Source organism: Myotis davidii, unplaced genomic scaffold (genome assembly GCF_000327345.1).
Source record: "Myotis davidii unplaced genomic scaffold, ASM32734v1 scaffold26, whole genome shotgun sequence".
Classification (NCBI taxonomy): Eukaryota; Metazoa; Chordata; class Mammalia; order Chiroptera; family Vespertilionidae; genus Myotis; species Myotis davidii.
In genome coordinates, this window is record NW_006299245.1 from 6,831,739 (window position 1) to 6,854,536 (window position 22,798).

The following is a 22,798-nucleotide window of genomic DNA, read 5'->3' on the forward strand; positions in this document are numbered from 1 at the left end:
AGATAGTTATCCTATATAGTAAAAGGGTAATATGCAAATCAACCAAATGGCAGAATGACTGGTCGCTATGACACACACTGACCACCAGGGGGAAGATGCTCAACACAGGAGCTTCTCCCTGGTGGTCAGTGCATTCCCTCAGGGGGAGCACCGCTCAACCACAGGCCGGGCTGATGGCTAGTGAGCACAGCCATGGTGGCGGGAGCCTCTCCGGCCTTTGCGGCAGCGTTAAGGATGTTCAACTGACGGCTTAGGCCCACTCCCCCTGGGCCTAAGCCATCAGTCGGACATCCCTGGAGGACTCCCGGACTGCTAGAGGGCACAGGCCAGGCTGAGGGTCCCCTCCCCCCGAGTGCACAAATTTTTGTGCACCGGGCCTCTAGTTTAAATATATAAAATAAATATCAAAAATATAAGTCTTTGTTTTACTATGGTTACAAGTGTCAAAAAATTTCTATATGTAACACGGCACCAGAATTAAGTTAGGGTTTTTCAAAATGCTGATACGCCGAACTCAAAAGGTTCGCCATCACTGCACTAAACTATAACTTCTATTTTATTTAAGTCTATTTTTAAATCAGTAGTTATAATACAAAAGGAAATTATATTCTTCAAAACATATGGGCTTGTATTCAACACTTAACCTCACATCAGTGAAAACATGAGAGAAGTCTCGCAGTCAACTGTTCATCTGTCTGACTTATAACAATATGTGTACCTGACTTGCTTAGCTTGCCTTTTAAAATTCTTGCTCAATTTGTTTTTCTACTTTGCTTAGTAGAGGACTGCACATGCCCTAAGGGCAGTGTGCAATACTTTCTGATGGACAGAAAGAATGTTGCTGACATAGCAAAAGCTTCAGGAAGCCACAAAATTGAAAAGGGTTTTATAAAACATGGTTATCATTGCATTTTTCACAAAGGTTCAGGTATTGATAGAAGCAGATGTGATTGTTTTTCCATTTAATATATATATTTTTACAGTCCTAAGTTGTACTTTCCATAAGTAGCTATCAGTAGTAACAAAGTGGGAAGTTATAGAAGCTAGACTGTTCAGGAGTATTCACAGTGATGACCAGCACGATTTATTTTCTGGTTCACGCTAAGCTTCAACACAGATAGAACATGTGTAGTGTTGACAGGCTAGAGGTTTCCTGCCACTGCCCATAAAAGTAGTAAGACTGGGGGTGAGAATTGGAAGAAACAGCAATGTTTTTGAAACTGAAACAAGAAATGAACTATATTTACTAACTTCTTTTTTTAGGATACCATTCTCTTACAGATTTCTAGTTTCTTTTCAACGAGCTAAAAAAGGCCAGGCTGGAGTGGAACTGATAATAGCAGACATTGAATTACTTTGGCAAGAATACAGGTGTTAGTGCGAAGGAAAGTTATAGTCCTGAAGCTGTTTTGAGTTGTGGTAGGTGAGAAAGGAATAATGATGATGATGATGATGATAACTACCCCATTCAGAGGGCTGTATAGTACATTTTGCTAAATCTTCCATGAAACTCATATATACATTTGGTTATTCTCAAGTTACCAATAATGAAACTAAAGATTGGATAGATTAATGTTAAATTAAGTGACCAGGTTAAGTTTATACAGCTAGTATGCTATATAGTTATGATAAATGACAGGTCATTTTAATAAACCTAACTTTCTATGCATTCCTGTCTACTCAACTTATCAAAGAGATACAAAAATTAGGTGGTTTCAAATCAAGTTTAATTTGGTAAAAGCAATAATATTGAAACACATTAGTAATGACATGTATATCACTAATACAAAGAGATAATACATTGTCTCAATAAAATTGCCACACATTTTTGTACAGCAATATATTGGGTAAACTTTAACTTGAATTCAGTCATACCAGATACCAATTTGACAAATATGGTATATGCGTAAATGTATCTCATCATTCAAGCAATATACTCAGAATACCAATTGTTTTCCTCTTTAAGAAGTTTTACTTGAGCCTGTTATTAACTTTTAAAGTCAGAATGTATAATTCTGTTATAGATAACTAGAGACCCAGTGCATGAAATTCGTGCACTGGTAGGGTCCATAGCGGCTGTTGGCTGCTGGCTGCTGGCTGGGTACTCCCTCCCTTCCCCCAGCCAGCCCCATCCCCAGGTAGAACTCCTGGATGAACGCCCAGTTGAGGGGACAATTTGCGTACTATGCTTTTATTATATAGGATTCATTACCATTCAAACACAGAGTTTACATAAGTACCAGGTATTTGTGCTAGGCACAATGACTACAATTTCATATTCATCTTAACTAGAACAGAAAAAAACTAACAAAGCAAGTACCATAAAAACATATGTTGTGGTTAGAAATACTTTCCTGATAACTGTTATTAATAATTTTTAGAAACATCATTAATGATTATTTAATCTGTGTTGCCCTAGTTGTTAAATACTGATTTGTTCTTGAGCATTTATTGAAGCTTCACTATACATATGACATTGTGGTAGAAATGGAAGGTTAATAAGTACATGTTCTTGCCCTACTCTTTAGTGCAAAGTAAATGGAAGGTAAATGTGTCAAAATTAGATCCTAAAGTGTGACAGGTATGACTTTAGAATGTGCACAGATTACAATGGAACACAAAACATAGAAAGAAGGGATATGTCCCAGCTACCCAGGAGTAGATGTCTTCAGGAAATATTCCATAAAGGAGGTGATGGCAGGCAGGAAGTGGGGTAAAGGTGGAGTGATTCCAGACAGAGGGTCCAGTATAACATCTCTGCATTATGAAGCTGTGTTTTCTCTTTTCTTATAAATCTTTCAACTAACCAGAAAGAGTACAACTTAATATACTTCAAAGATGTTGACAAACAAAATGAACTGACTTGTTTCGGACTTCTACTCCATAATAACTTTAAAAGGGAAGAGATGACAAAATTTCTTGAGACTTTTGAAGGGAAAAGTTATTGTTTCGTAACTGCAGTTCACAAAAATTATCTTTATTTTTCAGGGGCAAATATCACCAGAGGATATTTTTCCATTGATTTTTAGAGAGAGTGGAAGGGAGGGGGAAAGACAAAGAGAGAGAAACATCTATGTGAGAGAGACACATTGATTGGTTGCCTCCCGCAGGGCCCTGATGGGGGACCAGGGATGGAGCCTGAAATTCAGGTACATGCCCTTGACCAAAGGAATCAAACCCGGGATTCTTCAGTCTGTGGGCCAATGCTCTATCCATTGAGCCAAACCGGCTAGGGCAGGGACTTTTCTGATATGTAAAGTCTTAGGAAACAAACACTTTTTTTCCCCAAAAAATACTTTAAGGTATTCCACTAAGTCATTTTAGAGATGAATTAAGAACCAAGAATGGAGAAATTTGGTGTAAATGACTGCAGTTCTTTCATTTATTTTTGAATCTAAATTCAAGAAACCAATAAGACTTAATCATTCTCACGTAGATTTTAATCTGAACAGTGAAGCTGGACTTTGTATTATGTACTCCAAAGCTCAGTTCTCCTTTTGTACCTTCAAATTTTCTGGAATCAAGAAATCTATAATAATAAAAGGGTAATATGCTAATTAGACCAGATGTCTTCCGGATGTCATTCCAGACGTCCTTCCTGATGAAGCCGGGGCCAGAGGGAAGCCAGCCCGGACCCTGGGTGCCAGAAGGCAGCCCGAGGGAAGCCAGCCTGGGTCCCTGGTGCCTGCAGGATGCTGGAGGAGGGAAGCAGCCTGGGTCCCTGGTGCCTGCCAGTGGTTGGAGGAAGAAAGCCTGGGTCCCCGGTTGCTGGCACCCCAGGGAAGCCGGTGCCAGCAACCGGGGGGAGGAAGGCCTACTCTTGCTCAAAGTTTTGTGCATCGGGCCTCTAGTATGTTAACAAAACTATATCAAATAGAATATATTATCCATTATTTATAACCACTTGAAACATAACTGGATTTCTTCCATTCAGAAATTGCTTACAATGCCATAACATTTATATAGTTTGGAGTTCACAAGGATAATTGTCAACAAATGTTGTTTCTTGTTTATTCCCATTAAAAGGTAGAGCTGAGGTGCGTAATTTACAGGTCACTCCCATGTCAAAAAAACTTGAGAAATTATTTTTTTTCTGTATCATTAAAATTCTTCCTGAATGAAAATACCCAATAGCATTTGCTATTAAATTATCTCTTGATATTATCTTGTTTATAAGACCTGTAAATGTTCTTATATATTTACTATTCTTAAATACTCATAAAAATTTCACTATGTAAAAATGCGTAGAAAAAAGATTAAAGACTGCAATGACATTAATATTGGTTGTATGTGCTTAATACAAGTATGGATGGCTGTTATTTTTCTTTATACACTTGTCTATTTCCTTGTTTTCTTCAATAGTAATATAACATATTTAAAACTACATATTTGTCAACAAGGACCTAAAATTAGACATATCATATTTTCAAAATTATACAAAATGTGTGAAGCAAAAGTACTATAAGGGATTTGTTATCAGGTATAAAATGTATTCTGAGCCTGTTCCAATTCTTATTTTGCTTTTAATATTTTATAAAATTATGCTCATATATTAATTTTCTGGGAGACATAACTTTTATCTCTAAAAAAACTTTTATAACTGTATGTACTCCAATATCTATCTGGATAACTTAGGCCATAAAGAGTACATTATAGAGTTTGATTGATAAATAATTTCAGGTTGACTAGAGGTGCTAGTTCAGATAAAAAGACAAATATCCTAGGACCTGCCCTTGGTGAAATTAAACCAGTCATTTCCATAGTTCAATATTCATATGGGAAGCCTATAAGCATCCGTGGACTAAGAATACTCATAGCAATGTTATAATTGACATTTTAAAAATGAATTTTAAAGTTATCATTTTCTTCATCTTATTATTAGAAATCTTAAAAATTTCTAATATATCATTTAATTTTGTTTTCAATTCCCAGACTCAGGGTTAGGATGAAGTTAGTAATATTCACAGTTGCCGGACAATTTTAGTTCATAGGGCTTTCTTCAAATAAAAGCAGAGTCAATACTTTGTCTTTTCATCACTCCCCCCCACCCCAGTTGATTTCTTAAAGTAGATTGTCAAATGGTTTTAAAAAAGAAATAAATGAATTTTGAAATAGACAAGCTAACCAAGATTCATTACCAGTTCCTTAAACATAATTTTTATACCAAACTTTCAGTCTCTTCTCTTTTTCATTCTTCCCTGGTATGAATTACTTTATTGATCAGGAAGCTATGGTCTGAGTGCACAATGAAAATCTGTAAGGAAAGACTCATTTCAGAAAGAAATTAATAATTTTAACAGTGAAAACCAATTTTCCTATGTTCAATCTTATAATTTATTTTCCATTATTTCCCACATGTACTCCAAACATCACTGATTTATGGCATTGTGCAGATAATCAATTAAAATGAGAGAATTACACAAAATATGTTTTTCTAAGGTTCACTTCCAGCTCACTCATACTAAAATAGCTATGTTTCTATTGCAAAAGCTAAAGATGTAATTGCAAAATTATACAGTTTTGCAAATATATTCAGTGGTTAAAATTAATAGAATAATATTTCCATATGTTGTTTCAGGAATTATACAATTTTATTGAGGAAAAATAAGTATTAATATAAACTATGAAAAAGCACAAATGAATTCTAAGTGTTACGGGAACTTATTACATGGTAGGCACTGTGCTACAGGGATTTCTACATGCATGAACTATTTTAATTCTCCCAGAATTCCAACAGGTAGTTATTATGATATATATATATTTTTTTAATTAGGAAAAAATCAGGCTTTCAGGAACATTTAACAATCTTGTCCAAGGTCTTATAATATTGAGATTCCAACCAAAGGTCTACCCAACTTTGCATACTGTTCTGTTAAACATTATACTATTTTGTATCTCTTCATATAGTAAAACAAATTAATCAACTAAGGTCTACTACTTAGACTTCTTTTATATATACACATGTGAAGTATATATATATATATGTACATATATATACTTATCTATTTATAGATAGATAATATTTAATTATCTAAAATATAATATTTATAATTATATTTAGTATGGGCCAGCCCAACTGCCCCATACTAGTAAATGCACAGTGATAAATTATGAGAAATACTGTTTATATTACCATAGGTATATTCTCCAGTTATGATGTCATATTTATGTCACCCACCGGTCCTGGAAACTCATATTTTTGCAAGCATAAAAATAAAAATGAATGCTGTAATACACAAAGGCATGTGCAAGTTCTGTTCATAAGGAGTGAGGATGGAAAGAGAAACTGTATTTAACTTTTAATTATACAAGTAAAGTAAGAATATGTTCAAAATAGAAGCAGTAAATGTATCCATACACCCCATCCCTAAAATCCTACTAAAGATAATTAGTTTCCCCCATAATTTAATTTTCAAAGGCCTATTCTACACACACACACACACACACACACACATGCATGTATATACACACAACACTCACACACACACACCTGCTTAAAATCAACATTGATTTAACTGCATTATATACGTGGGGAAAGGATAGAAGGGGTTAATAGGAGAAAAAAGGGGCACATCTGTAATATTTTCAACATGAAAGATAAATTAAGCATATATATATATATTAGTGTCAGTACAAATAGAGAGCTTTATTCTTTTAAATAGCTCAATTCTCTTGCCCTAGCCAGTTTGGCTAAGTGGATAGAGCATTGGCCTGTGGATAAAGTGTTCCAGGTGGGATTCTGGTCAAGGGCATGTACCTCGGTTGTAGGCTTCTCCCCAGTCTGGGCCCTGGTGGGAGCATGCAGTAGGCAATCGATTGATGTGTCTCTCTCACATAGATGTTCTCTCTCTCTCTCTCTCTCTCTCTCTCTCTCTCTCTCTCTCTCTCTTTCTCTCTCTCTCTCTCTCCCACCCTTCTCTTCCACTCCTTCTAATAATCAATGGGAAAATATTATTGGGTGAGGATTAAAAAATAAATAAATTCCTGAATTCTCTGGCTGAAACACTTATTTATTTGACCCAATTCTTATAAATATATATTGTAAGTTGTTTTCAAATATCCTCCATTGCAAAAAAAAAAAAAACAACAAAAAAAACCCAGTGAAAATTCTTACAATATACCTGTGTGCATAAGTTTTGGATATAATCCTATAAATGAATTTGTTGGGTCAAAGGGTAGGTACATTTATGATAACTACTGCCAACTCCCTACATCCTTAATATATCTCTGTGTATTAAATGTAACACTATTAGCACTGGTTCTGTGTTTATTGTCAGAATTTCAAACAGATCTCTGGCCTCTCAATAAATTTAAATAGATTGCTGTTGACAGTTTAGTAGAATAATCTTTCCTAGCGCTTCTAACTTGTGTGTTTATAATTTCTCCAGAGCCAGAGCCATTGCAAAACGGGGTCCTTTCTAATTAAAGTAGCAATAGCAATGCATTGTATAGCACCCCTTACTACACAGGAGCTAATCTCAATAGAAATGTGCATGTTTCAGTTTGCATTGGATTTGGTTTCTAAAATTATTACTAGCCAATTCTTGGTATATTTTCAATAAATATGTCCACATTCTTAAAAGAAAAAAAATAATAAGACAAAGCTATAATGAACCATTATTAGGAAACATTCAGGGAACAAAGGATTTTTAACTTTGACATACATCTTATCTAAACAAAATGAATACAGTAGATTACGAGGTGAAAGGGGCTGCAGGGGAACCCATGGATATTTTTTCTGATGGGTATTTTAAGCTAAGCATTAAAGGAAGACTTACCCTGTCTTCCATGTATCCTCAAAAACAATAGCCAGTGATTAGGCTGAAATATTTTATCAAACATTATTTAACAATAATTAATTTTTTTGTATTTTTCAATAATTTTCTTTTTTATTAGTTTTTATTTTGAAATTTTTGATTTCAAAATTACTGGTTTCTCATGTGTGTTTCATTAGCTAATAAAATATTTAATATTTAATTAATTATATAGATAAAATATCATAGCATAAGATATTATACTTCTTGTGCAGAATTTTGCAACTTACATCATTTTCATAAAATTCATATTATAAAAACATTAACTGAGAATATAGAATATTACAAACTGCACATTTTAACTGTTTTCTATCCATTTAAGAATTTTTGCCCAGTAGTAAAACATTCTGGTTAATGGAATCCATTTCTACTATTAGTGAAAATCTTGGAATTTATGGGAATACATGTAACACTGAAACTTTGTTAAACGTATTATGTCATAATTTATAAAAATATTCAGATCACTACAGCTTTTTCAGAGATTTGACTAATTCTAAAATGAACTTTAGTTTTCTAAGCTCATCTTTAAAATAACAGTTTAGACTACAGTGTTCATTTTTGCAGGAATGATATTGTATAGGGACAGTAATAATACAGCAATATAAAATGTATATTATTGTCAATTACTTATAATCAATACGTTTGATTGTTTACATTCTCTATTAATCCAAGGTAATTAATTTTTCATTCTTTGAAAGTTAAGTATATCTAGAAAATATCAAATACATGTGAAGCATCCATCTTATATAAAAACTGCTGTTTGAAATTTTAACCCTGATAGTATGGCTTCTATAAATGCTTGCTTGCTTAAATAATAAGAAAATAAGACTACTCCCATTCCAGAGAGGCAGTAAACCATGCCCCAGACAGAGTTGTCAGTGCTGACACCAGGCCAGGCCTTGAGATATGGTCTCATGGCCCCTACCCAGCACGCAGGCCTTCTTTCTCAGAAGGCCTGGGTCTCATTCCAAATTTGGGAAACAAAGGACTGGAAAAAATATAAATAAAGAAGTTTCCTCCATGTTGGGGGGCCCAGAATTTGAAAGACACATTTATATTTAATTCTGTGCAGAATTTAATATTAAAATATGACTCCCTTTCTCAAAGAGTGGCTTGGTTTTTCTCCTGTCTTCTGCAGCACATGCTGTTAAAACTCTTTCATCCACTGCTGTCTCTAAAGAATATCTTGCTTCTTTCAGATCACTCTGCCACACCTAGAGTCTCTTAATGAAAAGTCTTTTAAATTTTAATTAAATTAGAGGCCTGATGCACAAAGATTCGTGCAAGAATAGCCTTCCCTCCCTGGGCTGCGAGCACCAGCTTCCCTCTGGCACCCGGGACCCTGGCCTTTGCTCTGGCCACTGTCTTACACCTTTGCTCTGGGCTGGAGTCACCCCCTGCCTGCTCTGGGCCAGCTCCATGGCCTCCACCCAGAGGTCGGCCCTCAGCAGCCGGCCAGGGCTTGCAGGAGGCTTGGCGTCCTTCATCACTGGGGCGGTAAAGGAAGCCAAGTGTCCCTCCCAAAGGAAGCCGAGCATCCCACCTGCTCTGGCTGGCTCTGTGACTCTGGCAGGCACTGCCATCTTTGTGGCTATGGGCACTGCCATCTTTGTTGCAGAGTGATGGTTAATTTGCATATTACCCTTTTATTAGTATAGATAACAACCTACACTTCGTTTGAAAAGTACCTCTGTTTACCAGAGCATAATTAGAAAGGGAACCTGTAAACCCAACAAGTTAGCCAAATCACTAAGTTTTGCTTCTTGCATCTATCTGAGAGGTGATAATTGTAAAGACAGAAAGCAGAATAGAGTTTCTTTAGAAGAATCTTATTGCAAGTCAGTCACAAAGTTACAGATATTATTTTCTACAAAATATAAATTCATTAGTTTCCATAACAAACTTGATATGTTCAGTATGCTCCACCATCCTGCGGAAGGTTGGAGACAGATGCATAACCAAGAAAATATTTTTTTCTATCCTACTATAGCCTACCTTCTATAGTAGCCAATTTCCAGATCCCACTATCTCTACTGGGATGTACACACATCTGTAATTTGACATGTTCTAAACCAGATTCATTTTCTGCTCCTCTCCTCAACTCTGCCCACATGTGTTCTTGCGTCTGTTTTCCTGTTTTGGCTAATAATAACACAATACCTTGTGCTGCGGCCCAAGGTCACCAGAAATCTCAGCATCATCCCTTCCTCTTTCTGTGTTTCCCTGACTTATGGCACACACCATCCCACATATAGAATATAATCTAGTTCTATCAATTAGATATCAAACAGATCTGTGATATTTTTCTCAATCTTTTTTTTGCTAATATTTTTTTCTGACTGCCCTGCCTTTCTAGAATTAAGCCCCAAGAGAGCAAGAACTTTATCTGTTTTGTTCACTGCAGTATCCAAGTCCTCAAAAAGTATTTGTTAAATGAACAAATTGATTTATTTTTCCAAAATAACATAACAATTAAGATTTTTGGAGAATAGTTATTTGCCAGGCACAAGGGTTATGCACATTATAAAACAACTGTATTTAGTTTTGAAAATTACTCTAGAATTGATTGGTATGACAACGTGTTTAAATTCAGTAGCCCATGTTCAGAGCTACAGGGTATTACTTATTTGCCCAGGCATAAACCACTTATTGTTAAAATTCATCTTGCATATTGTTATTAGCTCCATGTTAAGCATATTACATCTTGGCTACAACCTACATTTCCAATCAGGGGTTTCATTTGAAAGATCAATATTATAGCTTTGAGGGACTGCTCACTTCTCAAGTTGAGTCATTCCCTCCATCACATGTACCTTTGCTGCTATTGATTTCTGCGCCTGGAATTACTTATTCTTTGACTGTTTAATTAGCTCTTATTCATTCTTAAAACTCAACTCCAAATCTCATTCTACATATACTTTATAAAATAATGTAGAAGATAGATACATCTTAATTACCATTTTCTATTTACTGGATGTATGTTTTATTTATTTATTTATTTATTTATTTATTTATTTAGGTTAATCCCTACCCGAGGATATTTTTTCCACTAATTTTTAGAGAGAGTCGAAAGGAGGGGGAGAGACACACAGAGAGAAACATGGATGTGAGAGAGACACATTGATTGGTTGCCTCCCGCATGTGCCCCTTCAGTCTACTGGCTGATGCTTTAACCACTAAGATAAACTGGCTAGGGCATAGGTGCATGATTTTAAGCAAAATCTTAATCCTCAGGTTATTAATTTAGTTTAATTTTATTTATTTACTTCGTTTAAGTATAGCCAGCATACAATATTATATTAGTTTCAGATATGCAACGTAGTTCAGGTTCTTCATCTTAAAGTTGGCATATCAATACCTGACTTGCAGAGTGATTTATTTGATTTAATGAGACAACAAAGCAACAACAACTTGGTACACATTCAAAAAGTCTGTCAGGCTCCCAGTCAATATGGAGGCATAGTTAAAGCTGGTACCTGCATCCTCCCACAATCACATCAAAATTACAAAGAAACTATCGAACAAACATCATTCAGAACTGCCTGAAAGCCAGCTGAAGAAGGCTCCTAAAACTAAGACTATAAAGAAGAAGCCATGTTGAGACTTTTAGGAGGGACAAGTAGCAATTAGCTTGCAAAAACTTTTTTTTGTATGTGCCTACAATCCTATTAAAAAGAACACTTTGGAGATCTGAGTTAATTTTTTCTTATGTTAGAAATATCATTTTTCTTGGAGAGATGGAAAGAAATGACAATACATTTAAGTCATGTGCCCTTTTACAGGAAAAACAAAGGAGGCAATGAGGTAGAATTAATTTTCCCGTGTTCAAATAACTATTAAGTCACAGAATAAAAATTCATAATTAGTTTTGTCCATTTAAAATCCCATGCTAACTGGTACAAAAATTGCCTGTGAACAGAGTGTTTATTTGTACGCTATGGTCTCAATCTTTGTCCACACTGAAAATTCAGATGTTGACCATCGAACACCTAAAGTGGTGGTGGTGTTAAGAGGTGGGGACTTTGAGAGCTGATTAGGTCAGGAGAACAGAGCCTTCCTGAATGGGAGAGAGCCCTTGGAGGAGAGGTTTCAGATAGCTCACGTGTCCTTTCTGCCATGGAAGGGTATGACCAGGAGTTTGCAACCACAGAAGGATTCTTACCTGCTCATGTTGGCACTTGTCTGTTGTTTATAAGCTACTCAGTCTGTGGTATTTTGTTAGCTGCCCAGACACGCTAAGACATTGTGTCTGCACATTGATATCTAAGTTGAAATCAGTATGATTGTGGAACAAAAGATGATAGTCTATGCTACAGATTTTCACCTCGCTATGAATGTAAGAGAGGAAGCCTATAACATGTCATAACATTAGTGAGTGTGACTATCTATATAGATGGCACTATGTGGGATAAAGCACATGAAATACGAACAAACACTTGGTGAGAAATGGACCATGCACAAAGCATTGCATTGTTTCTTTTTAAAAGAATGCTGAAGAGGCAAGACTAAAAATTAAGTAGATGCAATAAATATTTATACATTGTTTTTTAACAGAATTTCACTTACATTGTTATCTTGAGGAAATGTTTATCATTTACTCAGCAGTTCAAAGCACATTTTATTTTTCATTAAATTATGAAATAAACCACCTGAAAGTCAAACAGATAATCATATAATATTCAAGCTACAAAGAAATGTGAAGATATTATTGCAACCCCAACTTTATGGGGGGAGCGGGGATCAATGTTAGAGCGTCCAACAGACTGGTTTAACTAGTTACTGAGAGGACAAAGTCAAGCCTGAGGTTTCTGACAATCAATGTAATACATTTGAAAGGATTCAATATTGTCTTTAGAGTCTAAAATCATAGTGTGTCATGTAGCCATTTAATTCAATGTTTACCAACTAAAGCATAAAACATGTATAATCAAAAATGAGGGAGGTAGAACTTTTATGCCAAGCTTAAGACTGATATTCTATCTAAAATTGGATTCACTTATCGTGGTTTTCTCCACATATTAAATGAGTGTGCTTTTTCTACTGTGTGCCAGGTGTAATCTAATTGGATTTAGGCACTATGTGTGAAATACATGCATCTTAAGCACTAGAATCATATTGCAAATTGTGATTTCTGTTTCTCTCCCATTTCCTTTTTCTCTGTTTTTTTTTTTTTTTTTTTTTTTTTAAAAAAAAGTTTTTTTTAAAACCTGGCACAGGAAAGCAGTGACATTCTACATGAGCCAAAATAGCCAGTCTTTCTCTGCAAATACAGTAGGAGCAATTTAATTCCATGAAGAATAAACTAATTCAACAAACTTTCATTAATTATGTGTCAACTTCCAGCATATGCTGGAAATAAAATACAAGGTGTCCCAAAATGTATACACACACTTTGAATAATTATAAAGGCAGCATTCATTCCACCTCCTGCCCCTGATCTGATTCCTGTCTCTGCCCCTTACCTGTTCCCTGGACATTGGGGTCTCACAATAAGTGCTTTCTTTGTGTCAGCTCTCTGACCTTTTACAGTTTTATTCATTTGAATTGTGTTTGCTTAAGATGTTTCCACACTTTAACTATGAGAGCACAAGTTGCATAATTTTTAAGGAGAAAACAAGACTAAATGATAAGTATATAAATATTAATACATCAGTATCAAGATATATGAACATTAATAACAAGACAATATATCAACTGAAACAAGGTCTAAAAGTGGGGAATTTATGACAACATCTGCAATGTTCAAATAATGTCTGTTTCACAACAATAGCCACCTAAGGGAGAATCTAGATTCTAACAAGAGTGGCTTGCTCTGTTCAATGTATGAAAAAAAGAACTTCAGATAAATATCTAAATTTCTTTTGAAATTAGAGTGCATAGTACTAATGGGCTTTCATTCTCACATTGCGATCATTGGCTGAACCTAGTTCTATGTAGATGGGGAAGTTTCTCTCTAGTTTCCTACAATCTTTCCACCATCCAATTTCTTTATATTTTACTACTGAACCGCATCACTCATCTGTATTACCTATGTGATTCTAGACACATAGTTTAGTATGTAACTTCTGGACCAGGAAAGGATGCCCAAACTGTAAACAATTTGGGTATTTTTGCCCTTAATGGTGTGGTTAGCCTTGAAGTGGAAATACTTAAAGAAGTTTCCATCCTGTTAGAAAGGAAAAAACAAAAAACAAACTTATCATTACTGTGGTCCTCTTAGCTAGGTATAATTAGATCTTTGCTCATCTAACCTCTTATGCATATTTTGATAATAAGAGAAAAACATCTGATTTCTATATTTATTTTCTAAAAACTAAATTGCTTAAATTATGTATTTTGACTTTTTCTGGTCTCTGTTAAAGTGAATATTCAATGGAAGTTTCACAGTTTGCTTAATATTACTTGGCTAGAGTGAGAGACTGTGCTAATTATACACATACACATATTTTCATCTTGAATACTACTTATAGTTCTTAGTATAAATTAAGCAATTAGCAAAGTCATTACCCACGTCAATGTCTTATGTATTTTATTTAACATGAGCACATCTCTCATAACCTGATTATATCTGAGGCCCTGGTTATACCTGAGCATATACAGTGTAGGGACAAAAACAATAAATTTTAGATGACACCATTATTTCTAAATTTATTCTTACGGATTTTTACAGTGTACTCAATGGAGTTAAATCAATTGAAAGTGATACAAAGAATCAGCTTAAATTGGTATTTTTATTGGAAGTCTAGGATTCTATGGTTAACTGATTTATAAAATGTTCAAAATTCTTCATCCTTTATTTATATACCCCTTTTGAATGTGCCAATATGACTTTGTTGTATCTTCTATCAAGAGGAGAAGTCTGTTTCCCATGATTGAATATGAGTTAACTTTTTAATATATTTTGGCCAAAAGAATGCTATAGAATTAATAGTGTGCATTTCTAAGCCTAGAACTCGAGAGGCCTTTCATGCTTCTCTTGCCCTCCTGAAACCTCACTGCCATGGAAAGGCCCAGGCCAGTGTGCTGTAGGCACACAGGCCAGGTGGAGAAAGGCCCATCATCTCAGCCAAGGCCAACCTAGAGCGGCCAACTTCCAGACAACCCAACAACTGACTGCAAACACTGGAGTAAGCCAAGTGAGCTTAGCCAACCTAATTCAGGTTGGTAGAATTGCCCAGGGGACCTGTAGACTCATAGGGAAAAAAAGATTCTTCTTTTAAACCACTAAGTCAGCAGTTTTCAAAGTGTGTCTAGGGTCACCCTTATCTGAAGAACTGCAATATCAAAACTACTTTCATAATTATATTGACATTATTTTGTATTTTATTTTCATTCTGTCAAGGGTATGCAGGTGAGTTTTCCAAAGTCTGCGTAATGTTTGATATTAAAACGGTGAATACAGAAAGGGACATGAGAATCCAGCAGTCTTCCTATTGAGCCATATAGGAAAGAGATTAGGAAAAATGTAAAATGATGCTACCCTTTTCACTAAATTTTGCTTGTTTAGAAAATCCAGTTATTTTTATTATAAAAATATTATAAGTAATGATTTTCTGTTAATATGAAAGGAAATGATAAATATTTTTTAAATTTATATTTTAGTTTCTAATACAGTAAACATCAAAATAAAACTCACATAATGAAAACCTCTTTGGAGTCCTCAATAGTTTTTAAGAAAGAAAAGGGTACTGGAAACAAAAAGTCTGAGGACCACTACAATTTTTATTTAATTTCTGCAGCATTTCTTCATTATGAGAATAGCAGTGGTTCAAGTAAAAGTCACTATACTTTGTGCTACATGTCACAGTTCCTCTAATACATTCTATGAAATGTAAAGACTTAAAATTTATAGACTTTCCTTTCTTGAGTAATATTGACTCACTCTCTACCTTATTATTTTATACTTAAAAATAAGACATTCTCTTTCTAAAACATGCAAGAATTTTGATTATTTATCAATATTGATTTATCTAGTAATCTCTAAGCAAATATTTACTTGCCAATTTTATACAGAGCAATAACTTTCATGTAACATAGGAACATAGAAGCTGATTATTTTAACTAAGAAAGCATCCATTAAAAGTTTTGCCAAATGTTGTTTGAGGTTAAAGGTTGAAGAATCCCACTGTAATTGAGATAATGATGCTTTGAGGAACTTAATTGCTCATAAATCTTATTATATTAAGTTCGAAACTAAAACATTATGAACTTAAAATGTCCTGCTACTTTAATTCTTTGAGGTAAAAAGTGAAAAAATGACAACTCAGTTTCTAAAGAGTCCATATTTATAAAAAATAGTAAACAGGTAATACGGGATCACCTGTTTATTGTGATTAAAGGGTTATGAAGAGTTAGGTTTTTCTGTGGGCTAACATTGCATACGACAATGCACAATTGCCCACTAAAATATCTCCACAAAGTTGACCAGTTCAACTATATTTAAATAAAATCATTTTCTGTGGTTAGTACTTTGGTATTAACTCTTTCGTTTAACATTAGGTAGCTGCAGGAGTAGAAATGCAAGAACGCAATATAATTAAAGAGTTCTACCCCTCAAAGCATTAAAAGAAATGAACCACATACCCTATAATATTTGGAAAAACAGAAATTACTGTGAATTCTAATTGCTACTAAACACTACTGAAAAATAAAAATTAAAAAACAGCTTGTGAAAATAAACTCAGTACTGACGGATTGAAATTTCAGTTTGGAAATCCCCTTCTCCCTCCTTCAAAGCACAACCTTTTAATAAATTAAAGCAGAGGCCTAGTTCACAAAATTCATGCACTGGAGTAGGGGGTCCCTCAGCCTGGCCTGCGCCCTCTCACAGTCTAGAACCCCTTGGGGATGTTCAACTGTCAGCTTAGGCCGGCTTGACGCAACCCTAAGCCAGCAGTCGGACATCCCTCTTGCAGTCCAGGATCCTTGGATCCTTACCACCGTCTGCTCGCTGCTCCTTAATGCTCGGCTCACTCCTCCTTAGTGCTGCTGCTGTGGAGGCAGAAGAGGCTCCCGCCACCGCTGCTGGGCTCACCAGCCATGAGCCCCGCTTCTGGCTGAGCGGTGCTTCCCCTGTGGGAGTGCACTGACCTCCAGGGGGCAGCTCCTGCATTGAGCGTCTTCCCCCTGGTGGTCAGTGCACATCATAGTGACCGGCTGTTCTGGTCATTCTGCCATAGTGGTTGCTTAGGCTTTTATTATACAGATGTTTTCATAATGGCATTTTTACATTATTTTTTGAAAATAAAACAAGAATATAGCATGCAATGTTTTTTAAGGAAAAATATATTAAAACAAAACAGATCAATGAACAATATAAATACTAATTCATACAAATAATTCTTGCTGATTTAAACCAATGTGAAAATTCCATGCTCTAAAGGTAGTAACTAGAAATTTTTGACATGTTTATGCCAGAAAATGCCAACAATAGTTGCCTTACATACACATCTTGCACATGAGTAAAGAGATGGGTATGTACATCTCTTATCCAGTTCTACCTTCCTTTTTCAATTATTACATGGATAACGTCACTAGTGAGCCTGAATGGACATTTTATGAATTTCCTACTTAGTTAAACAATAACCATTAATGATAATTGTAATAATCCTAAATTCTATAAAATTAACATTGTGTGCTTGTAAAGTCTAAAAGATTAGAATAGGAACAAAATTATGCTTTTTATTTTATTCAAAGCAGAATCAAACAAAATTATACTCATTTTTTTTCTGTAACAGGGCTTACTAATTTAATAAGATTAATGTGATAAAGTTTTTGCCTTAGGGACGAGAAAGACATAACAGGAGCTCATCAGGGTTATGTAAAAAAAAGGCTGGAAATTCACAGATGTAGGAAATTAGTTTGAATTAAAGTTTAAGCAGAGGTTACTTATTTATGTTGAGTTAAAGAGAAAAATATCACTGTTTACATTGTCTGCATAATGTAAATAATTAAGTATTACTATAGAGCTACAAACAATTGATTTTCTGCTTCAAACCAGTATATTGTATCTATATACTCAGAATTAATTTTCTGATGAAGGATAAAAACAATTAAATTAAAATAAAATTATGCTACTGGCCAGTGTGGCTCAGTTGTTTGGGCATAATCCTGCCACCAAGAGGTTGCTGGATCTTTTCTTGGTCAGTGCACAGGCCCAGGTTTCGGGTTCAGTCCCCACTAGGGGGTCTACAGGAGGCAGTTGATCAATGTTACACTCTCACATTAATGTTTCTCTCTCCTTCCTTCCTCTCTTTCTTTAAAAAAATAATAAACTATTAAACATTTTTTAAAATAAATAAATAAAATAATGTCTATACACACATGACATAAAAAACACACACAAAAAACTATGTAAAGCCTAAGATCAAAGTAAAACTGGGAATCTATGAGGTAGGGAATCACCAAAGCCAGCTTTCAGCACCGAGATTTCTAGAGATCCTTGGTAGCCTTAAGCTTTCCTATTGACTGACTGCTTTATGAGGAACAGAGTAAAAGTATAATAGAACACCCCTCCCACAAAGTGAGAAATAAAGTCCACAGGGACAAGAGGCTTGAACAATATATATAAATTTTCATTCATTTTTTTTTTTTTTTACTTTTGTTAAACTTTACTTTCATTGTTGACACTATTACAGATGTTCCCGTTTTCCCCTCCTTTGCCCATCTCCATCCAGCCCTTACCCCCTTCCCTCTGGCTATCACCTAACTGCTCTCTATGTGTATATGTTATGCATATATGTTCTTTGGCTAATCTCTTCACCTTCTTTCATCTAGTCCCACCTTCTGCACCTCTCAAATCCCTGCTTCTGACATCTGGCAGTCTGGAAAAAACTATATATATAGTCATGTTCTTAATGCTAGCTGAAGGAACAGAGATCATAAAACAACTTGGTCCTCATCACAGATCTGAAACCTGAATTAATGCTGTTTGTTTTGTCAAAAATATAACATTCATCAATAACATTCCAGATATGTGATGTCATAGTCAAAAACAAAAACACGCAAGGAAAATGATTTCATGAGTGAAAATAAGGAGAAACAACAGAGAGTACAGTCATAACCACAAAATGAAATAGACGTTGAGATGGAATATAAGAACAACAAAGAAGAGACTATTAAATGTATGAAATACTTAGATTGAATTTCTTAATATAAAAATTAAATAATAAAAAGAGATTTATTTAAAGGAAGTCACAAATGCAAATCAAATCAATGAACTGGTTGTAGATTTTAAAAAAATGCAGCAATAAGAAACTATGAAATGACCCTACCAGGTTTGTCTCAGTGGATCGAGCATTAGCCTGAGGACTGAAGGGTCTAAGGTTCAATTCTGGTCAGGGGTGCATATCTCTGTTGCAAGGCTCTATCCTGGTAAGTGCGGGAGGCAAGCAATTGATATCTCTCTCTCTCTCTCCCCTGCCCTTTCTCATTCTCTAAAAATTAATGGGAAAATAACATCTGGTGAGGATTAACAACAACAAAAAGAAACTATGAAATTATTTGGAAAAAGAAAAGAAACATAACAGAGAAAAACATAGGAAGTCACATTCAAGGAGATGAATGATGAATGAGGAATTCCAGAATTGCTGAAGCACATCTATCTTCAGATTCAGAAAGATCAACAAAGTAAAGTAGGACACATAAAGACGATATGGAAACACATCGTAAGCAGCTTCAGAACACCGAGGATCAGGAAAAGATTTTAAAAGCAGCCAAAGAGAAGTAACAAATTACAGCACAGTTACAGCCACTAGACAGACGATTGGTTTTTCCTTAATTAATGAAATCCAGAAAACAATAGAATAAAATTTTCAATGGTGTCAGGAAAGTAGCTGACATCTAGACTCATAGTCCAGGGAAATAATTTTTAAGAATAAGAGCAAAATAAAAATACTTTCAGACAAAGAAAAACTAAGAAGTCTTCACTAAAGGAAAATCTAGAGAATATACATTAGTCATGTAGGTAAGGTGGAAGTTCTGATAGTAAGGAATGGCAAAACATTTGTAAATATGTGATAAATTAAATATAATATCCTATCTAATAAAGAGTGAATATACTAATTGCCCTTCACGCCATCACAAAGATAATGATGCCCACAGCCAAGAAGGAAGGAATATGCTAATTCTAATCAACTGGCCCACCCTCAAAGAGGGTGGCGCCCACAGCCAATAAGAAAGGAATATGCTAATTGAGTGCTCCACCCTCAAAGATGGGGGTGCCCACAGCCACAAGATGGCGGTGCCCAGTCCCCTCAGCCCTGCCGAGGTGGCATGGCCATGCGTCTGCCTCCAGAGTCCCCCAGTCCCCTCAGCCCCCAGCCATTCGGGGCTGGCCCAAGGCACAGGCAAGCCTTGCATGGCGCTGCCCAGCCTCCCAGGGCCTCCCAAGGCTCAGGTAACCAGGGCCAGCAGAGGCTTGTGCTGCCGGCAGTGGCAGCAGCAGAGGTGTGATGGGGCATCACCTTCCCCTGATCACTGTGTCACCTCCCACCCCTGAGGACTCCCGGACTGTTAGAGGGGGCAGACCGGGCTGAGGGACCCCCTCTCCAGTGCATGAATTTTAATGCACTGAGCCTCTTGTTAATTTATAATACAATAGTAATGATTTCTAAATCTTAGAATAATAGAGCAACTACACCCACAACATTAACACAAAAGTCTGGGTGGCTTATGAAAATTTTAAAAAATCTAATATACTTATATTTTAGGAGAAAATTAAAAATAACATGCCTGTGGTGTGTGTGTGTGTGTATGTGTGTGTGTGTGTGTGTGTGTGCATGTGTACATTTATTCTGGGAGATAGTTTAATTGTATTAGTTGTATTGATATATTTTATTTTTGTTCTATGACTTGTTATGTCTTCTATCATCAGTACATTTCCAAGTTTTAATAAAAATGTCAAGTTAATGCCTTGATAAACTCAGAAATTTACAATAAACATCCTCTAGAGTTTACTGTGAAAGGAGAACTGTTGAACAAATAGAACTTGTGTCTGTAAAACTAATGAGCAAATGCCCTCAATTTAGGCATACACAGCTATCTTGAGACCATGTGACTTATGGAATATCTTTGATAATACATAAAAATAATTAGAGCCCCTCAGAATTCTACTGTGAATGACATCCAATATCACCTTAAGAAAGAAGCTTTCATAATCTGTCTTGTACAGAAAATGTTGATACATTGAAAAAAGAAAATCTAATGTTACTAATCAATTCTCTGCTCTATTATTGATAAAAGTGAAACAAAAAGTATTCTAAATAATTTATTTTAATGCAATTGCATTATGCTAATATTTATTAGAGTTTTCTAAGTCAACCAAAAAATATAGAATAAATATACTTTTAACATACTTTATTTTATATAGTTATAGCACAAAATAAACCTTTATATTAAGTTAAATTATTCTTAAAAATAATCTAACTGAATTTTGAAGTGTATGCTATGTAATATATATACATTATTTATCTTTAAACATTGCCATTTATTTGTGCTAGTAAATAAATTCAATGAATTTTATCATATTCCACTTACATACAGGATTATTTGCCCTTAGGAAGTTACTTCTGTCCACCTTACCTAGCTTCACTATACCTCAGAAGTGTATAGGCTAGTTTGCTATATGTTTATCCATGTTATTGATTTTTCCAACATATATATAAAGGCTTACAACATTCAAGAGATTGTTTCTGCTACAACATTATAAATTCACTGCCTGGAACACAATTTGCTATTGAATATCTGCCAGTCTATGTTAACAAAGGTGTTAAGAAGAAACCTTTGTGTGCAGTTGTAACACAATGGATACATGAAGAAAAGTCGCTAAAGATAATGTCTTTAAAGTCATGTGTATATTCTTTAAAGAAAAATTTTGAGGAATAAATGTTTTCATTTTGCATTATTTTCTACGCAATATTTAAAAGTCTTAGTTATTTTTAGAATTTCACTGTTACTCTGAGCTATTTAGTTACCTCTGAAGAATGAGCAGTGCTGTTTTCTGAAGTTTGATGTCATGTAAACATTTATTCTTTTAGACAATGGCTAATTGTGAAAATCCATATGTTCTTGAGACTTACATGTCTTTGCCCTCCTGAAATTTTCATCAGCATTTTCCATCTCTACTAATGTGTATTGTGGGCAACTTCTGTGATCAACAACATCTTCACAGAGATGTCACATGTTCCTTCTATTTTCTTCTGTAGCTTCTGCATACAGGAAGTACAGTTGAAATTGAGTCTGTCTCTATTTTGCTTGTTAGTGAATTTTGTGCATTAGATTCCACATATGAGTGAAATCATATGGTACTTGGTTTTCTCTGGCTTATTTCGCTTAGCATAATACTCTATCCATGATGTTGCAAAGGGTAACATTTCCTACTTTTCTATGGTCTACTAGTATTTGATAGTGTAAATGTAACACATATTTTTTTATCTACTGATGGGTCCTTGGGCTGCTTCCAACTCTTGGCTATTGTAAATAACGCTGCAATGAACATAGGACTGCATACATTCTTTCAAATTAGTGTTTCTGATTTCTTTGGATAAATTCCCAGATGTGGACTTGCTGGGTTATAAGGCAGTTCCATTTTTCATTTTTGGAGGCAACGCCATACCGCTTTCCACAGTGGCTGCACCAATCTGCATTCCCACCAAGAGTGCACACATGGAGCAATTGAGCAAAAAAGGAAAAAAAAAATGGGAAAAAAAGAAATAACTTATGGACACGAAAAACTGTGTGGTGATTGTGATTGCTAAGGATGGGCATGGAGGAAGGTGATGGGCAGATAAATGGGATGGTGAATACACAATACAGTGTACAGAGGAGTTATGAACATGTGCACCTGAAACCCATATAATCTTATTAACCAACTAGGGGCCCGGTGCATGAAATTCGTGCACTGCGTGTGTGTGTGGGGGGAGTGTCCCTCAGCCCAGCCTGCCCCCTCTCACATACTGGGAGCCCTCAGGCGTTGACCCCCATAA

The 22,798-nt window shown here is 35.3% G+C and overlaps 1 protein-coding gene across 1 annotated transcript in view; it reads right to left on the reverse strand.

Annotated features, from left to right (window-relative positions):
- The window catches only part of MGAT4C (MGAT4 family member C), a 436,614-nt gene that overhangs the window by 61,844 nt on the left and 351,972 nt on the right, over window positions 1-22,798 (reverse strand). The gene's annotated exons all lie outside the window — the stretch shown is intronic.